At 45.3% G+C, this 5,793-nt stretch overlaps 1 pseudogene; it reads left to right on the top strand.

Moving 5' to 3' along the window:
• Positions 1-908: 908 nt before the first annotated feature.
• On the top strand, positions 909-2,670 carry LOC110288004 (annotated as a pseudogene).
• Positions 2,671-5,793: the final 3,123 nt, after the last annotated feature.

Raw genomic sequence — 5,793 nt, 5'->3', positions numbered from 1 at the left:
ACAGGGCACTCAATGGAGGAGCTAGAGAAAGTACCCAAGGAGCTGAAGGGGTCTGCAACCCTATAGGTGGAACAACAATATGAACTAACCAGTACCCTCGGAGCTCGTGTCTCTAGCTGCATATGTAGCAGAAGATGGCCTAGTTGGCCATCATTGGGAAGAGAGACCCCTTGGTCTTGCAAACTTTATATGCCTTAGTACAAGGGAATGCCAGGGCCAAGAAGTGGGAGTGGGTGGGTAGGGGAGTGGGGGGTATGGGGGACTTTGGGATTGCTTTTGAAATGTAAATGAAGAAAATACCTAATTAAAAATTTTGGAAATGAAAAAAAATTAAATTAACTCAAACAAACAAACAAAACAAAAAAAGAGAAAGAAGTCAGTCTATTCACATCAATTGACCACGTTTAAAACATTCCACAGAGAACCTTGTTTTTATGGCAACTCTCAACACAGTCAGGATGATCATGGATTATTAACAAGAGTAACCATCACACACCTCAAGCAGGCTGAGCTTGAATTTGAGAGCTTCCCATCTCAAGAAACGAATAGAACAACACCCAGATGACAATCACATTGGTGCTCAAAATGTTTTCCTTAGGATAAGTAGGTTGATCTGAACTTGAGACAGCTTACACACACAGCACTGCCTGTGGCCTGTGGAGCAGTGTAGTTACAGCCAGGCAGTCCACAGTAGTCTGTGGGGTTGTGGACACTGAGAGTTCATGTACTGGGGTGAATCCCTCACTCTACCACTCACTGCATGGATCTACTACCACATGGATCCTTTGAGACATGGTTCCTGACAGAGCTGAAAGGGGGCAAGGTGAGCAGGACAACAGGAATGAGCTATTGTGGAGTGAAGCAGACTTTTTGGCAGAAAACCATCACTAGACCCTGAGGATACCCACATGGCCAAACATCTGGGCTTCCAGACAGGTGAGAGTTTGACCCTTGCTCACCCCATCTCAGTCCCATGGAGATATCTAAGTGGGGCCCTGAGACAGACCTAGGGGTCCTTTGGAGGCCACTGGCAAGGAACTGCAGAAGACAGTTGATGCTTTCTGCCCCAGGTTACAACAGTTTTGGTGGGTGAGATGGGGAGACAGAGGTGTTCTGGTGATGAGTCTCATGATGAAGGGCCCTTAGAAGCACAGTTGAAGCAGAGGCAAGTGTGGGCCTTCCTGAAGTTCAGATATGCAGGTCTGCCCACTCATGTGAAGTGTGTGTCTCATGGAAACCATGTTGTATCTGCGAGGCTACAGCCTTTGGGAGGGTAGGACTATGGGAAAAGTTAGTTAAGGTATTTATAGATGTGTCAAGGAATCTTGAGCCTCTGTTTCCTCCAGCCTGTGGTCTTTTAATGATGCTTTTCTGTCTGTGTTTACAGTGGAAGCATGTGATCCTTACTTTGGAGCCTATTTTGCAGTACTCAGTGGAAGTAGGCTAATTCTGAATGCCTACCTTTCAAAGTTTCAAGCTACTGCAGAGGAAAGGGTGGCCTTTGGAAAAAATCCAGGAGTGCTTCAGTGAGGAAGCAGGAAAAACCAAACTTTTGAAACCCCAAATTCTGGTAACGTCCTCCCTAATCCCACTCGACCATGCAGCAAATGGTGGAAGGCTGTGTACAAATGATCAATGCGACCATTAATACAATGTCAGGTGACATGTAACTGAGTAGTCAAACCCTTGCCCACCCTATCACATGTCAAAGCAGCATGCCAGGTACACATCCAGCCAGTTCCATGCTTGTTCCTGCAATTCACTGCCACATGCTGGGTAAACATGGGATTCTCACCCATAATAGGAACAGGGGAGTCCTTGGACTGGCCTCTGCACAGGTATGGTACCCACAGGTCTATAGTAAGATTCTGAAACTTCTGTCTACTGGCTGGCCAGTGACTTCTTTGGAACCTCCCTTGACTCTACTCACCTGCCTCAAATGGAGCCCCTCTTCCACTGGCATCATACGAGCTACAGCCTGAACCTCCCTTAATGTCTGAAATGCCACACCCACCCCAGGGAGTGCCTGCAGCTGCTCTTCACAGCTGTCACCTGATGTCTCTTCTTTCAAGTTCGTCGGTATTGCAGAGATGTATATTTTGAACAGTGCAGCTCTCACCGTGTTTCCCAAAGTATTTTAGCTGAGTGTCAGGTCCTGCAAAACCACAGTGCTATCCAAAAAGGAATTTCTTCTAACAAGTCCACATGGGGGATGTATTTTTAACATGGCCACACAGCCAATGTGCCTGGGAAGATGTCCTCAGGTATGGGAAATATCAGCAAACTCATACTCAGCTATCTTGTCCCCCTTTAGACTTAGCCTCCGTCATGCCTTCCAGAAACTTCTCCCCTTCTTCCCTGCCTGGCTATGGCAGCTTTCAGGCTTCCTCCTGAAGGCTGTGGGTGGGCTCCAGTTCTCTTGAGGCAGAGTCTGTTGCTGGAGACCTGAATCACTGCATGGGATTCTCTTTCCTGTGGATGAGGAACAATCTCTCTGTTTGCTTGGGGAGCCTGCTGAGCTCCTGCACCTTGCCTGTAGCCAGCTCTCTCCCTGTCTGTCTCTTTGTTTTCCAGATAGCTATAATCAACAGCCCAGAATGCAAGACATACTAAACCAACGATGCCTTAAAGAAAATTGAGGATATGCCTAACCAGAATTCAATCCATTAGAAGTTAATGGTTTATAGCCAACCCATTTTTGCAATGTGTGTGATTCAAGTGCCATCTTGCTTACCTGTCCTCTTTCTCTCCTGAAGTTGGATTCCTGACACCTGTGCCCTCATCCTGCAGTCTCTTAGGCTGGTTCTAATAAATGCCTGCAGCTCTGTTCTGTGCCCTGTGTCTATGTGCTGAATGGGAATCATATGAGGTCTTCAGATAATCTGGGGAACAGTGAGAGAAATGACTTGTGAGGTCACTGAGATCAGGGTGATGCCCCTGACTAGCCAGGTGATCCTGGGAGAGCCATTGCAGCCCTCCTTTTTTTTGTTGCTGACCTGGAACTCACAGAGATCCACCTGTCTCTTCCTCCTGAGTGCAGGGATTATAGGTGTGAGCCCCCACTCTCAATTTACAGCAGCTGTGTGAGACTGGAACTGGGGTTGTGTGAGGGCATATAGCATGTAAGCAGCCACAGGCTTCACCAGGCTGGCAGGACAGAGAGGAGGTTGAGAGACACTCACCTCAGGTGTTGCCTCTGGGCTTTCTCACAGGACTGTGGGCTCCTTGTGTCCAGTAATAACAGCAGAGTAACTCAGGGATGATGACATGGGTGTACTCAGGTTCTCTTGGTTTGCTAGTGACAGTCACTATTTGTCAGAGCCTGGCCAATACAGCAGGTTCCAAGACAGGCAGGGTTACACACTGAGACCCTGCTTCAAAAACAAAACCAGGGGTTGGAGAGATGGCTCAGGGGTTTAGAGCACTGATTTTCCTTCCAAAGATCCCAAGTGGAATTCCCAGCAACCACATGGTGGCTCAAAGACATCAGTGAACCTCTTCAGGTGTGTCTGAAGACAGCAACAGTGTACTCATATTCATAAAATAAATAAATAAATCTTTAAAAGAAACCCAAAACTTAAAAGTAAACAAAACACTTCAATGGGGAAAGAGATAGGAGTCGATGCCCAGCAAAGTAAAACGAGCTAAGGTCTGGAAAGAACGTTCAATGGGTAGAGTGCTCCTGTGTGTTATTGGAGACCTGAGTTCTACTCCCAGAACCTATGGAAAGCCAGACTTGTTAGCATGTGTCTATCGTTCGACTGATCCTGTTGAGAGATGGGAGGACACAGGTGAATCCCCAAAAGTTTGTAGACTAGCTACGCTGGCAATCAATAATGTCAGACAGCCAGAGGCCTGTCCTAAACAAAGGCTGAGAATTGTCTTCTGATCTCCACATGCCTGCTGTGATATGTGCGTGCCTGCTCTCCCTTATACACTCAAACACAAAACAGCAACCCAACAAGTAAAAGGGAGGGAGGACTGCAAGCAGTGTAAATTAAAGTGATGAACTCCATTAGTTATAATGGACATATAGATAGCATAACAGCACAACTCTTATTCTGTATAATAGTGGCAAAAATTGAGAAGACTCGTTGAACAGAGCAGGTGCTGGTGAGCAGGCTGAGGGACTGAAAGTCATACAAACAGGACACATTGGTCAGTGTGTAAGACTGACAAGCATGGAGCCATTGCTCTCTTCATCTGTTTCCTGATGTGACATGACAACACCTAAGGCTTCCTAAAGAAGGCTGGCTGGTCCTGAGGAAGGCCAAATGGCCTTCCCAGGGAGAAAGCTCTCACAGGCAAACCATTGACTCTGAGAAAACAGACCATCTTCACCTTTTAACACCCTATCCAGTTTTTTCCCAAAATACCATCTCAGGATCAGGCATGGCCCTGAATCTGAAACCTGTTGAGATTATTCAAACCAGCAAATCCAAGAACTGTTTCCTGTGCTCATGGAATCCCCAAGAAAAGGGTGAGGCTTCTTTTGTCTCTCGCTCAACAATGGTCTGTGTGACATAGCTTTGTGTGTAATTCCCTGTGTGCCTTCTCTTGATACATGTAAGTACTATGTTCTTCATTGGTGACCTTCTTGTGCCATCATGTCTAGAAGGTAAAATCTCACATGTAGAAATGAGACACGCAGACCTTGATGCCTGGATATTGACACACAGAAGAGAGGAACAGGTTAATGCTTTGATCAGGTTCATTTGCAATGGTCTCATCCAGAAGGCAGCTAAAATCCTTGGACTAATGACACAGGAGCAACTGCCTTATAACCCACAATCCCACACTCATATTTTAATGGAAAATCTTCATGGTCCTAGAGGAATCAAAGACTTTTATTATATTTACAGGAACTTCTGAAAGAGGAAAACAAATCAGTGAACACCAGGATGGGCAGTTAGAAAAGGGGTGACGATAAAGGGGTCACATTAAGAGCAGTGAAGGTGTTCATTATCATGACTACAGTGATTTTTGTTTTTTACACTAAATAAGACCTACCGTGCTAGGCGGTGTTGGAGTAGGCCGTTAATTGCAGCACTTGGCAATTAAAGCAGAAATATCTCTGAGTTGGAGTCCAGCCTGATCATCAGAGTGACTTCCAGAGCAGCCAGGGCACCCTGCTTCACAATACAAAACTACCACCACCACCATTAACAACAACAAACCTCTCACATTTTATAATTTATGCACAGTAGAGGGCATAGCAATTCTGCTTCCACCAAGCTTTAAAAAAAGAAATGGTTAAGTACAAAAGAAAATATTTTTAAAACCATCACTAAAATCTGATTTATTCTGTGTATTGGAAAAACAGAGTTTGACAAATGCCCTCCGGCCCCACAGTTTTTGGAAGAGATATCTACTTTGATCGAAGCAAGGCATCATGAACAGTAAAGACTGGCTTTGAGTTTTAATCAAAGGACTATCATATCTTTCTTCTTTCTCCACTCTCTGGCCCGTGTTGCCAGAAACATTTGAATATTTTCCTACAGAGAAATAACCAGAGAAGGCCAGAGAGCCTCTGTGTGCCTTCATCTCTCACAGCACAGTGCTAACAGCCTTCTTGGGTTTGCTGCCCTCAATTTTTACTAATCAAACCTGCTGTATGGATATATATGTGGCAAAATGCAATGGGCTTATTGTACACTTGATATCCTTGAAGGATTATACATGAAGTCGTACATGTTAGGCTTCGACATGTGTGACATGATACATACCAGCTGCCAGAGATGTACCAGCTTTAGCCCTAAGGACCAATAGTGATAGACTCTGGAAAGGAATTTA

The sequence above is a fragment of the Mus caroli genome, unplaced genomic scaffold, assembly GCF_900094665.2.
Source record: "Mus caroli unplaced genomic scaffold, CAROLI_EIJ_v1.1 scaffold_20847_1, whole genome shotgun sequence".
In the NCBI taxonomy this organism is placed as follows: Eukaryota; Metazoa; Chordata; class Mammalia; order Rodentia; family Muridae; genus Mus; species Mus caroli.
Note: the sequence above shows the minus strand (reverse complement) of the source record. Positions and strands in the feature narration are given on the sequence as shown.